Below are 14,856 nucleotides of genomic sequence, written 5' to 3'. Positions count from 1 at the left end.
CTCAAAATAAAATAAAAGAAAAGCCCGCGGGGCAGGGTGGCCCATGCCTGTAATCCCAGCATTTGGGAGGCTGAGGCAGGAAGAGGACTTGAACCCAGGCGTTTGAGACTCACCTGGGCAACATGGCAAGACTTCATCTCTACAAAAAGTCCAAAATTAACTGGGCATGGTAGTGTGCGCCTGTAGTCCCAGCTACTTAGAAGTCTAAGGTGAGGGGATTGCTTGAGCCAGGGAGGTCGAGGCTTCAGTGAGCAGTGATTGCGCCACTGCACTGCAGCCTGGGCGACAGAGCGAGACCCTATCTCAAAAAAAAAAAAAAAAAAAAATCCCACCTAGAGACAGCATAGAACCTCTGTGCACTTTCCTATGTAGCTTGTCCTATGCATCACTCCCATCTGGCTGCCTCTGAGTTCTAGCCTTTGTAATAAACTGCAAATATAGGGAGTTAACTATTTTCCTGAGTTCTCCAAGCTGACCTAGTAAATGAACGAATGTGAGAAGCAGTCATAGGAACCCTGGATTCCTGTTGGCTATAAGAACAGGTTACAACCCGGCATCTGAAATGGGGGCAGTCTTGACAGAGCCCTTGACCTGTGATTTCTGTACTATCACCAGATAGAGATAGAGTCAGAATTAAGTTGATTCGTAGGACACTACTTGGTGTCCGTAGAGACCTGGAAAATTGTTTGCTGTAGGAAAAACTGAATCTTGTGGCAGAAATATTAAGAATACCGTGAAAGTATAGAAAAAAAGTCTGTGGCCGGGCACGATGGCTCACACCTGTAATCCCAACACTTTTCGAGGCTGAGGCAGGCAGATCGCTTGAGGTCAGGTGTTCGAGACCAGCCTGGCCAACATGGCAAAACCCCATCTCTACTACAAATAGAAACATTAGCCAGGCATGATGGCACACATCTATAATCCCAGCTACTTGGGAGGTTGACGCACAATAACTGCTTGAACCAGGGAGGCAGAGTTTGCAGGGAGCCCGGATTGTACCACTGCACTCCAACTTGAGCCACAGAGCAAGGCTCTGTCTCAAAAAAAAAAAAAAAAAAAAAAAGTTTGTGCCATCATATACACAGTCTCTGGCATATAGTAATCTATTACTATAATTTCCTTTTCTAGCTCCAGTCCCCTCCAATTCCCTATCTTCCCTCTATTTCTAGTGTGCTTCTAGTTTCTATTTTCTTATTCTCAGCCCAACATAGATACTCCAAATATAATACACTGATCACAGGCACGAGAAAAATTTTTTAGCACAATCAGTTCTCATTTCTTTATCTGTGATCTGGGGAAGAAACCCATGAGTAAATCATTCTAGGTTTGCTGTACAAAGGACACAAGATAATGCATGTAAGTACCTGGCATAGTGTCGGGCTCATAGGAAAAGCTATGCAATAGTAAAAGTGCACAATATCATTGTAATAACCTTACATGATTAATCCTTTTATTAGAATGTATTATGAAATATTTCAAACAACTAACATGACTTTGTTGAAACTTAGCAATTTCTTTTTCTTTTTCTTTCTTTCTTTTTTTTTTTTTTTTTTTTTTTTTTGAGACAGAGTTTCGCTCTTGTTGCCCAGGCCGGAGTGCAATGGCACCATCTCGGCTCACCGCAACTTCCACCTCCCAGGTTCAAGCAATTCTCCTGCCTCAGCCTCCTGAGTAGCTGGGGTTACAGACATGCGCCACCACTCCCAGCTAATTTTGTATTTTTAGTAGAGACAGGGTTTCTCCACGTTGGTCAGGCTGGTCTCAAACTCCCAACCTCAGGTGATCCACCCGCCTCGCCCTCCCAAAGTGCTGCAATTACAGGCGTGAGCCACCGTGCCCGGCGAAACTTAGCAATTTCTTGGGCTTCTAGTAATTTAGTGATCAATGGCTCCAATCAGAGAGTTCATTTGATGATATTATTTTAGATTTATGTTGAGAGTACTGTGAGCAACAAAATAATGGTTTCTTGCTGTTACAGTAAAGCTACACTGTGCTCATATTCCTTCCTTGACAAGTGGGACGTGCTGATCCTGTGATAATTTTCTATTAAAGGAGTTAATTTATTTTGCAGCAAATAATTTGTGGAGATGAGTTCATTTCCTGTGATGAATATCAGTACAACATAACCAGGTTACTTTCTATGATCTCACTGAGCTGCTATAATCCAACTGGCTAAAGAACTCATCAACTGTATACCTCAGCAAGAAAGAAACCCAGCTTTTCCAACGAAATTCTGTTGGGACACTCTCTTAAGTTTGATGAATACGTTATTTACTGATTGCTTGAGAAAAACATAAAAAGGAAGAGATGTGCACGCTGTAGGAAATTACTGAAGAGCAACCCAATCAATATGAGCAGATTCCACTTGCAATACCTAGAAGACAGCCTCTTTTAAAAAATCAAGCTTTATTTATTTAAGGCTGAAACAAATGAGTGTGCATATTCCTGTGAATGAACTCTCTGATTGGAGCCATTGATCACTAAATTACTAGAAGCCCAAGAAATTGCTAAATATTTGAATGAAAAGGTAAAATGGCTGAATACTTGCTACAATCATTTTTTTTCCTCTCTGTTTTTAATACATTTCTGAGGAAATCTCAAAATGCCACTTTTATACAATGTTTGGGATATTATAATCCCTCCTACAAGATAAGCTGTTTTCAGTGTGTGCTGAAATTCAGCCCTTCCCATCCAACCTCCAAAAATCCAAAAGGAAGACCGTGGAGAAACACTGTATTTATATATGAAGTATCATTCCAGAGCAAGGAGCCCCTCCCAGACAAGAAAGGAAGAACCATTTCATTTTACTATCTTCTAAAATTTTCCCAGCTTCTTTAGTGCATATAAAGAACCATAAATAAGTATACATGTATATGTGTGTTAATAATGATAAAATCATTCCAGAGGTAGATGATTTTACTTTGTATAATGTTAAAGAAATGAAAGTCCCACTGGGGCAGAATGACAGATAGAAAGGCCATGTTTAATGTTATCAATATAGTTGGGTGATAGAATAAATAATTTATATCAACATGACATTTTCCATATGGTAACCAAAAATTTATTTGACTAAGCTTTTATCTCCTGAACTTGCTGGCGGCTTTGGAATTAAAGAGAAAATCAGCCGGGCGCGGTGGCTCACTCCTGTAATCCCAGCACTTTGGGAGGCCAAGGGTGGGGGTGTGGATCACAAGGTCAGGAGTTCAAGACCAGCCTGGCCAAGATGGTGAAACCCTGTCTCTACTAAAAAATACAAAAATTAGCTGGGCGTGGTGGTGGGCGCCTGTAATCCCAGCTACTTGGGAGGCTGAGGCAGGAGAATGGCTTGAACCCGGGAGGCGGAGGTTGTACTGAGCCGAGATTGCACCATTGAGCTTTAGCCTGGGCGACAGAGCAAGACTCTGTCTCAAAAAAAAAAAAAAAAAAAAAGAGAGAGAGAAAATCGCCAGCTCTTCTAAAGGGTAAGTGGTATTTTTAGATGTTACTTCCCTAAATGAACTCTTCCCTGCCTCCACAAACCTATGCCCCAGCCTAAATCAGGGCCCCTGCTCTAAACTTCTCACTTAGAGCAACTATCATTATGTATGGGGAGGCTTATTTCATGAATGTCTGTCTCCACCACCAGCCTGTGGTTTTGCTTATCTTCATACTCCCAGAGCCTAGCACAGTGCCTGGCAAACAGTAAGGCTCAATAGTATTTATTGAAGGAAAGACTATTCAGTAAGTTTGGATAAAGGCATTCATGTGCCTGGGCATCTTGGCAATAACTACTTTGTGTGAGAACACAAACGTGAACTGGAGAAAAGAATTTAAGTCTTAATTATCATCAAATCTGTTAAATCTATTAGTTCCTGTTTCAGTTCCTCTTTTCTTTTTTTTTTTTTTTTTTGAGATGGAGTCTCACTCTGTCACCCAGGCTGGAGTGCAGTGGCGCTATCTCGGCTCACTGCAAGCTCTGCCTCCTGGGTTCATGCCATTCTCCTGTCTCAGCCTCCCGAGTAGCTGGGAGTACAGGCACCTGCCAACTGCCCGCCACCACGCCTGGCTAATTTTTTTGTATTTTTAGTAGAGACGGGGTTTCACTGTGTTAGCCAGGATGGTCTTGATCCCCTGATTCACCTGCCTCAGCCTCCCAAAATGCTGGGATTACAGGCCTGAGCCGGATTACAGGCCTGAGCCACAGCGCCCAGCCCTTTTTTTTTTTTTTTTTTAATCAAAAGCGTTAAAAGAATGTTGAGTACCTAGAAAAGCCAGCCCTACTCCTGAGAGGTATGTTCAATCTGTTCAGTCACTTCCTTAGACCAGCACTTTTGATTGATAACAGGTCTCATTTCCAGGAAAAGATGATGAGATTTTTCTCTAAACTACTACGAGGAGTTCACTATAGTTCACTAGAAACCATTGTCACTGTCATGTGTTGCTTATCATTAAAACCAGTTGACCTAACTCCACTCAAAGGAAGCAAGTACCAACCACATCTAATTATGTAAATAGCACTTAACACATACAGTAATACTCAGCATTTCCTGAGTACTTGTTAAGTACAGTACAATGCTTAGCAACTTCATGTGCATTGTCACATTTAACTCTCACAAGAATCCTGGGAGGTACTGTTATTATTTCCACAAGGCTAAGAGAGCTTTGGCACTTAGCAAAAGTGGTGAAGACCAGACTAAACATCTGGGTTTGTCTGACCTCAGGGCCTTCCTCCTTAACCCCTGTACACACAGTCTCTCTGCGTAATCATCTGTTAAGGTGTTCATCTCCCTTACTAAACTGAGAAGGTCAAGGGCAAGACATATATTTTACTCATCCTTGTATCTCAGCAAGGAGCAGAGTGCTGGAAACATAATAGGTGCTCAGTGAATGTCTAGTGAATGAGGAAGGAAGTGCTTTCTCAATCATCAAAATGATGCTATGTTTAGCAGGGTTTTAATGTTAAATATACTGAACTATACTATGTATAGAAATAAAATATGAAATAAGACAAATTGTATGTAATAAGTCAAATATTACATATATAAATATATATAGCTCTTCTTGAGTTATTTTTTTATTTTTTTGAGACAGGGTCTCACTCTGTCATCCAGGCTGAGTGTAGTGGCACGATCACAGCTCACTGTAGCCTCAACCTCCTGGGCTCAAGTGATCCTCCCACTTTAGCCTCCCAAGTAGCTAGGACTACAGGCACACACCACCATACCTGGATAGGTTCTGATTTTTTGGAGAGACGAGGTCTCGCTATATTGTCAAGGCTAGTCTTGAACTTCTGGATGTGAGCAATCCTCCTGCCTTGGCCTCGCAAATTGCTGGGCTTATAGGCATGCCATCGCACCTGGTATATATAACTATTTTTATTAAATTAATCCATGTTTTATGTCAAAGCATAAAACACTGCCAGTTTGTTAGGTCAAAAATGGTCAAGATCAAATACCAGCACTTTTACATGGCACAAGCTAATTTTTTTAAAAAGCTCTGTCAACTCTCAGTTATATAATTAAGTAAAATTCTCCAGTGCCAGATTTTTCCACTCAACTAGAGGTTTGTCATTATAAACTATTAAAGAGAAAGTTTCATAAAAAATTAAGGATATCATATCTATAAACACGTTCTTCCAGGTTGAATAATCTAACTTTCATCCAACTTTGTGTTTTATTATTTTTCATGCCATTAGGGACAATTTGGTACTAACGAAAATTCAAGCAGGCACATATATATTACACATGGCTTGGATTCTCCATCTTTTTCGCTGCCAGATTGCCTATCTCCTTTCAAACTCCTTCTCAATGAAGTCTTTTCTTTTTTAGATTAACTCCACCTTTATCCCATGCCCTAACCCACCCCCAGTATTCCTCAAGCACTTTCATAATGATGATAGTTCACATGTTTATAGTGATCACCTTTTGTTGAATACTGCTCTCTATTATATCCAATTATGTAAACCATTTGAAATGGAGGAACTATACCCAACTCATTCAGTTATTATACTAGGTGACTGACTGGTTGAGTTGGAAGATTAATTGTTTTTCTTTTTTTGTGTAAAAACAAACATAAAATTAGCACTTCAGAGAGTGACCCTGGATGACATTTTAAACACATGTGAGCTCTGCTTTGCTTCTACACGATACCTGAGGGAGCACTATGACCTCTCCTTATTGAATTCCTTATGCGCTAAACTTTAAACAGATTACTTTCTTGGGCCAGGCACAGTGGCTCATACCTGTAACCCAGTGCTTTGGGAGGCCAAAGCAGGATGATGGCTTTGGGCCAGGAGCTTAAGACCAGCCTGGGCAACATAGTGAAACCCTGTCTCTATAGAAACATAGCTGGGCATGGCGGCATGTGCCTGTAGTCCAAGCTACTCAGGAGGCTGAGGCTAGGGGATTGCTTGAGCCCAAGAATTCAAGCTGCAGTGAGCCAAGGTCACACTACTGCACTCCAGCCTGGGTGGCAGAGCAAGACCCTGTCTTCATTTCACCTTACTCGAAACTTTGTCATCTAGGGATTGCCAGTGATACCAACAAGGCCTCCTGTTTTTTGGTGTTCCAAGAATACATACTTAATCCACTGGTGGGCCTCTGTGGAATTTTAAAACTCCACTCAATGCAAAGTCCACTTGGGAACTTCCTGGTCCTAGTTGAGTTGAACACAGTTGTATTTATCTGGCCTGGTTAAATTCTGAAATCCTACACGTAGATCAGCAACACTGGCATTACTGGTTTTAAGAATTAAAGCAAGAGCCTTCACTGCTGATCTGAGTTAGATGTGGATTTCAAAGAGGATAGTAATCGACAGTGTTGTTGAGAATAGCACAGTGAAAAATGTAAAGGTCTACGCAAATATATTTTGCTTGTAACCTGACATTTTCCCTGTTCCCAGTGTGTACAAATGAGGTAGCATTTAGAATTGTAACTCAGGATTGGGGTGTCCTCACTGGCTGGTCCATTGCCCACTGTGTTTGCCCAATAAGTATATCACACTTTCTTATTTGTGAACTGAGATTAGAGGTGACTTCAAGTGACAATATGTTGTGATTCAATAACATCCTTCTAAAAACATGATGTTGACTACTTCAGAATTAATATTAGAACACTTGGAAACATTTCATTCAATAGCTGTGATGGTATTACTTTTTTTTTCTGGAGACGGAGTCTCGCTCTGTCACCCAGGCTGGAGTGCAATGGCTCGGTTCACTGCAACCTCCGCCTCCTGGGTTCAAGCAATTCTCCTGCCTCAGCCTCCTGAGTAGCTGGGATTACAGGCACCTGCCACCGCGTCCAGCTAATTTCTGTATTTTTATTAGAGAGGGGGTTTCACTATGTTGCTCAGGCTGGTCTCAAACACCTAACCTCAGGTGATCTACCCACCTCAGCCTCCCAAAGTGCTGGGATTACAGGCATGAGCCACTGTACCCAGCCAGAATTACTTTTTTTTTTTTGAGACGGAGTTTTACCCTTATTGCCCAAGCCAGAGTACAATGGTGCGATCTCAGCTCACTGCAACCTCCGCCTCCCGGGTTCAAGCGATTCTCCTGCCTCAGCCTCCCAAGTAGCTGGGATTACAGGCACGCACCACCACACCTGGCTAATTTTTTTGTATTTTTAGTAGAAACGGGTTTTCACCACGTTAGCCAGGCTGGTCTCAAACTCCTAACCTCAGGTGATCCACCCACCTTGGCCTCCCAAAGTGCTGGGATTACAGGCATGAGCCACAGCGCCCGGCCCGGAATTACTACTTTTAAAAATCAAAAGTAACCTTAAGTTGTTTTCATCACCCCTATTTTCGTCCTGCATTACTGTGCCTTCTTTCAGGAAGAAACTAGCCTACAGTATAGTCAGCATATTTTGTTGTCCTACTGACTTGTGAGCTCATGTTCCCAACCATTTGCCAGGTTTAGTTTGTAAGAAGGATGACGAGGAGAAGGTTATAAATAATTGGTTCTGTCCCTGGCTGAAAAGCCATCTGTTTCCCATTTGTGGTTTGGGGTAATTTACTATCTCCAGCGTCCTACCTTTTAGATTAGGTAGAAAGAGAAAGTCCATTCTCAGATCCATTTTTTATAAAGTTAACACCATAACAACAGCTTAGATAAGCTCACTTTACATCCAGTTGTAGTTTAAGCTTCACAATACCCTGGTGTCACTGATTTTGTTGAATTGTATTTGGGTAACAGGTATGGGAAGGCATTGCTAAATTTTATGCAGAATTTGTGCCTTTGAGAAATAGATATTTGCTATTGGTTTATGGTAAGTAATATAAAATATAAAAGTTCTTTTGTTCATGTAAGTTGTGAGCTTATGTGTGATTTTTAACTTTTTTTTTTTGAGATGCAGTTTCACTCTTGTGAAACTGGAGACTGGAGTGCAATAGCGCGATCTTGGCTCACCACAACCTCTGCCTCCTGGGTTCAAGCGATTCTCCTGCCTCAGCCTCCCAAGTAGCTGGGATTACAGGCATGCGCCACCACACCTGGCTAATTTTGTATTTTCAGTAGAGACAGGGTTTATCCATGTTGGTCAGGCTGGTCTCGAACTCCCGACCTCAGGTGATCCGCCCACCTCAGCCTCCCAAAGTGCTGGGATTACAGGTGTGAGCCACCGCGTCCAGCTGATTTTTAACATTTTTAAATTTTTAAATAATTTTAGAATGCTCCGATCTGTGTTTAATTTCTTAAGGATATTGTGAAGTTACTTATATATTAAGCCTAAACAACTGTTGGAACAAAATACTGTTTCTGCTAGAAAAACTTGTCAATGTTCTAATGATGGGGTCCTGTTCTCCAATATTTGTCTACTGTTTTAAAAACACAGCAAAGAAAAAAAGAAGGAAGGTAGGCAGGCAGGCAGGCAGGGAGAAAGAGAAAAAGAGAAGAAAAAAGAGAAAGAAAAAGACTACATGAAAAGAAGGATGATAGAAATATAATAAAATAAAACTCAGCCTTAGTAAGTCACAAAAGAGATGCTTAATGGAAAAAAAATAAAAAGCAAACCTAGTACTTGCCAGATATTTTCTAAATATTATTTAGTAATGCATACAACAAACCATAAAATGAAAATTATTATTACTATTTTAACTGTGAGTAAATTGAAACTCAGAAAGTTAAGTAGCTAACTCCAGGTCACAAAGAGAGAAAGACACTGGGTAGGAGTCCAGCTTCAGGTGTAAATGACTTCAAAGCTGCCCTACTCTGTGTACCTCAATTAAAGATGACTCAACTCAAGCTTGGGACTAGTGGTGACTCCCAACGTGGAAGGCTGGATGCTTTACTTACATAGCAGAACCCTCCATTTGAGCTACATCTGTCCACTTCTGCTCTGATTCATCCATGCCTGTGCACATCTGGAAGGCCTTGGAGCAGTTCTCGCCAGAAATCTGTTTGCATGAGTCAATGAGGAACCTCCTGAGAGAAAATTGATCCTAAGGGAGAAAACAGTAGGGACGTTAACATTTGTCCAATTACAAAGTCCTCAGAGTGAAGGAAGGAGCAGAGGAAACTGGTTTTAAACAGTAAGGGGCAAGGCTACATATCAATGCTGGAAGATGCTGGTACACATGCAGCCCAGCTTTCCTATCGTCTCTCTAACAGGGATGTGGGAGGGCAGCAGTCCCCCAATCCCCAAGACGGACCACAGACCAAAGCATTGCTCTGACCCTAGGAAAGGGCCTGTTTATGGGTGACAGGAAGGTTCAGATCCTAGTGGAGGAACCGGCAGTAGTGCCTGGAATAGAGCCCGTATCCCACGCATGGAGGAACAAGAGGAAGTAGTTGCTGGAGGAGGGTTAGAAGTGCTGGACAGAGGCCGGACACAGTGGCTCACGCCTGTAATCCCAGCACTTTGCGAGGCTGGGGCAGGTGGATCACTTGAGGCCAGGAGTTCGAGACCAGCCTGGCCAACATGGTGAAACCCCGTCTCTACTAAAAGTACAAAAATTAGCCGGGTGTGGTGATGGGTGCCTGTAATCCCAGCTACTCGGGAGGCTGAGGCAGGAGAATTGCTTGAACCCGGGAGGTGGAGGTTACAGTAAGCTGAGATGGCACCACTGCACTCCAGCCTGGGTGACAGAGTGAGACCCTGTCTCAAAAAAAAAAAAAAAAAAAAAAAAAGGTGCTGGGCAGAAATGGTGGCTCTCAGAGAATATAGCCCAGAGTAGGAAAGGGAGCAAATGGCTAAAGCCATCTTTTAATTAGCCAGTTTGGTGTTAAGGAAATGTAAGCCACCCCTAGTGAGTCCATGAAATGGATCCAGTCTTCTGCTCCACTGGGAGTAGGGGCCAGTAACATCCACACAAAATGCATACATTATCTCATTTAATGCTTACTGCAACCTAATAAAGTCTCAGTGTTGCTACCTCCAATTTATAGTTATTTTTAAAAGAAATGAGGTTCAAAAAGGATTAACAACTTTCTAGACTCACAAAAATAAGTAGTTGTGTTAATAAGAGGTTATGTCAGCAACTTGGCAGTATAAAAAACCCTGAATTATCCTTCCCCCCTCCCCTCCACATACTGATTCAGCAAAAACTCATTGACAATCCCTTTGCAAAAGATCAGAAACTACCTGAAAGGCTCCTGCACCCCCAGAAAATGCTACATCAGACTCACTAAAGCCAGTAAGGAGACTAGGGACACTCTCTCACTGGAGACCCCGCCCCTAACCCCGTGCTGTATGACCATGAGAAGATCCCCTCACTCCCAAGCTTCCACCAGAGGAGGGGAGAGGTTGGTCTTTGTGTCCAGCACCCCAACTCTTGTGAGAGGACTTCCCCAAAAACTAGCTTTTATTTTGCCAGTCCTGGAAGTCTCATGATCAGTTACGGTTTGGATACCGAGGGGAGAATGGAGGTGGAGTCTCTGGCTGATAGGTGCCATTGGCCCTTCCCCTTGCACAGCACGGAGCTTGTGGATTAAAAAACGTCCAGTTCTCAGCTCCCAGGGGAGAGAGAGTTGGCCCAGCAGCCCCACTTATCAAAAAGAAAAAGATAAAAAGTGTTGACAAGGGTGTGGAACTCCTGTACACTGTTGGTAGGAATGCAAAATGATGCAGCCACTATAGAAAACAGTTTGGAGTTTCCACAAAAAATTAAAAATAGAACTACCATGTGATCTAGCAATCCCACTTGTGGGTACATATCCAAAAGAATTGAAATCAGGATCCTAAAGAGATATCTGTACCCCTGTGTTCATTGCACCATTATTCACAATAGCCAAGATGGCTATGGAAACAAACTAAATATCCATTGAAGGATGAGTGAATAAAGAAAATGTGGGACCAGGTACGGTGGTTCACGCCTGTAATCCCAGCACTTTGGGAGGCTGGGGTGGGTGGATCACCTGAGGACAGGAGTTCGAGGCCAGCCTGGCCAACATGGTGAAACCCTGTCTCTACTAAAAATGCAAAAATTAGCCAGGCGTGGTGGCATGCAACTGGAGTCCCAGCTACTAGGGAGGCTGAGGCAGGAGAATCACTGGAGCCTGGGAGGCAGAGGTTGCAGTGAGCCGAGGTCATGCTACTGCACTCCAGCCTGGGTGACAGAGCGAGACTCCATCTCAAAAAAATGTTTTTGACATGTTTAAATGGTTGTTTAAAAAAAACAAAAACAAATAGCAACAAAAAACAGAAGACTATGTCACAGAGACTGTATATCAGATCAGTGGCCTGTCAGGAACCAGGCTGCATGGCAGGAGGCAAGTGGCAGGTGAGAGAGCATTACCGCCTGAGCTCCGTCTCCTGCCAGATCTATTAGATTCTCATAGGAGTACAAACTCTGTTGTGAACTGCACATACAAGGGATCTAGGTTGTGCACTCCTTATGAGAATCTAATGCCTGATGATCTGAGGTGGAACTGTTTCACCCTGAAACCATCTGCCCCATACCCTCATCCAAGGAAAAATTGTCTTTCACGAAACCAGTCCCTGGTGCCAAAAAGGTTGGGGACCACTGCTATATGTAGTCCACAAAGCCTAAAATCTTTACTATCTGGCCCTTTGCAGAAAGTTTCCTGACCCCTGTTAGATCTTTATGACCTGACATGGAAAGATTTCTAAGCAAAGTTATGGACTAGTATTAGCATATTTATGCTTTTAAAAATTTTTAGATATGTGTATGTACCTCTATGTACATATACAGGCACAGACAAAAGATTGAATTAATAGCCAGTAAACTGCTGTCAGTGACTCCCACTAGGAAGCGATGTGGGAACTAAGTGGGTCGGGATATTTACTTTTTACTCTACAGATTTGTTCTGTTCTTGTCTTCTACAAAGAGAATATATTTATGTATTACTTTTTTGTTTTGTTTGTTATTGTTGTTTTTGTTTTGAGACAGGTTCTCATTCTGTCACCCAGGCTGGAGTGCAATGGCACCATCACAGCTCACTGCAGCGTTGACCTCCTGGGCTCAAGCAATCCTTCCACCTCAACCTCCCGAGTAGTTGGGACTACAGACGTGCACCACCATGCCTGGCTAATTTTCATATTTTGCTTGTTTGTTTGTTTGTTTTTGTTTGAGACGGAGTTTCACTCTGTCGCCCAGGCTGGAGTGCAGTGGCATGATCTTGGCTCACTGCAACCTCTGCCTCCCAGGTTTAAGCAACTCTCCTGTCTCAGCCTCCCGAGTAGCTGGGACTATAGGCGCATGCCACCACTCCTGGCTAATTTTTGTATTTTTAGTAGAAATCGGGTTTCACCATATTGGTCAAGCTGGTCTTGAACTCCTGACCTCAAGTGATCCACCCACCTCCGCCTCCCAAAGTGCTGGGATTACAGGCGTGAGCCACCACACCTGGCCTTAATTTTTGTATTTTTTATAGAGACAGCATCTTGCTATGGTGCCCAGGCTGGTCTCGAACCCCTGGGCTCAAGCAATCCTCCCACCTCTGCCACCCAAAGTGCTGGGATTACAAGCATGAGCTACCACACCTGGCCTATGTATTACTTCTATAATTAAAAAATAGTAAAAAGGTGCCCGGGAGGTGATGGCCACCCCCCAACAGTGTCTGGGCTCTCCTGGCAGGTGTGATGCTTCAGTACATCTGTGGTCAGACCATTGTCAAGCTTGTGAGGCCTCCTGTTTAGGTACACAGTATGGAAGGTCGCTATGCCATGGCTCTTTATTCTGCTGCATTGAAACAGAATAAGCTGGAGCAAGTAGAAAAGGAGCTGTTGAGAATAGCACAAATCCTAAAGGAACCCAAAGTGGCTGCTTCTATTTTGAATCCCTGTGTGAAGTGTTCCATTAAAGTGAAAAGCCTAAATGACATCACAGCCAAAGAGACATTCTCTCTCCAACCCTGATCAATTTGCTTGCTCAATATGGTCGCTTAAGCAATACCCAAGGAGTTGTTTCTTCTTTTTCTACCATGAGTGTCCACCGTGGAGAGGTACCTTGCACAGGGACCACTGCATCTCCTTTAGAGGAAGCCACACTCTCTGAATTAAAAACAGTCCTGAAGAGCTTCCTAAGTCAAAGCCAAGTATTGAAATTGGAGGGTAAGACTGATCCGTCAATCATGGGTGGAATGATTGTGCGTATTTGAGAGAAATATGTTGACATGTCTGTTAAGACCAAGATTCAGAAGCTGAGCAGGGCTATGCGGGAGGTTGTCTAAAAGTATTGGTTTTCTACCATCACTGAAAATTCTTGAACTTGGAGCAACAATAAAAAGCTTCCAGAGCAGAAAAAATAATAATAAAAATACTACTTGAACAAAATAATAAATAATAATCTTTAGCCCTTCAAATTTCTACTTTTCAGCCAGGCATGGTGGCTCACGCCTGTTTTCCCAGCACTCTGGGAGGCTTGAGGTGGATGGATCACTTAAGGTCAGGAGTTCAAGACCAGCCTTGTCAACATGGTGAAATTCTGTCTCTACTAATAATACTTGGATAAAAATTACTAGAATACACACGGCAGATTAACATTCAGTATCTACCTAATCTCTTTCTAGTGTGCTCTCTTATATTGAAGAAGATGAAAGATTAAAGAAAAAAAATTCTACATATTTCAGACTCCCTTGCAGCTAGGGCTCTGGGTGTGATTTAGGTTTCTTAAATCAGATTATGAGGTAAGAGCCCTCCTTTTTTGTTGTTTCTACATTTACACTTTAAAAATGGTCACAAAGAGGCTGGGCATGGTGGCTCACCCCTATAATTCCAGCCCTTTGGGAGGCTGAGGCAGATGGATCTCTTAAACCCAGAAGTTCAAGACCAACCTGGGCAACATAGCAAAGCCCTGTCTCTACAAAAAATTAAAGAGTTAGCCAGGCATGGTTGTGCACACTTGTAGTCCCAGCTACTTGGAAGGCTGAAGTTGGAGCCTGGAGTTCAAGGCTGCAGTGAGTTGTGATTGTGCCATTGAACTCCAGCCTGAGTAAAAGAGCAAGACTGTCTCAAAATAATAATTTTTTAAAAATGGTCACAGAGGTGTGTGGTTTCTCTAGGGTAGGATTAGCAGCATTCAGGCACTAGCTCCTCTGTCAAGGAGCAGGCTACAGCAGGTACAGCTCCATTCTAAAGCTGGTCATTGTGGAGACAGGTTTCTACTCATGATGGCTTCCTGATTGGATCAGTGATGGTATGACTTCATGGCCAACAACTGTTACAGCAGCTTCCCCATTCAGCAAATGCCTTCCTGACAAGAGAATATGCAGCAGCTTCCTTGGTGTTCTGATTCTGCAGTGTGGCTTTGAGAATTATTTCTGAATACTCAGCCTAGAATCTTGTTTCTTTAGCCCTTCAAATTTCTACTTTTCCGCCGGGCATGGTGGTTCACGCTTGTAATCCCAGCACTCTGAGAGGCTTCAGGCAGATGGATCACTTGAGGTCAGGAGTTCAAGACCGGCCTTGTCAACATGGT

At 42.8% G+C, this 14,856-nt stretch overlaps 1 long non-coding RNA gene and 1 pseudogene across 1 annotated transcript in view; one reads left to right on the top strand and one right to left on the bottom strand.

Annotated features, from left to right (window-relative positions):
- LOC134808000 (uncharacterized) overlaps positions 1-14,856 on the bottom strand; it is a 68,450-nt gene that overhangs the window by 17,337 nt on the left and 36,257 nt on the right. Inside the window, exon 2 of the long non-coding RNA XR_010149833.1 lies at positions 9,272-9,417. This is a non-coding gene — a long non-coding RNA (uncharacterized LOC134808000). The remainder of the gene's footprint in view (positions 1-9,271; positions 9,418-14,856) is intronic.
- Positions 12,193-13,609, top strand: LOC100613342 (ATP synthase subunit O, mitochondrial-like; annotated as a pseudogene).

This window comes from Pan troglodytes, chromosome 13 (genome assembly GCF_028858775.2).
Source record: "Pan troglodytes isolate AG18354 chromosome 13, NHGRI_mPanTro3-v2.0_pri, whole genome shotgun sequence".
In the NCBI taxonomy this organism is placed as follows: Eukaryota; Metazoa; Chordata; class Mammalia; order Primates; family Hominidae; genus Pan; species Pan troglodytes.
Note: the sequence above shows the minus strand (reverse complement) of the source record. Positions and strands in the feature narration are given on the sequence as shown.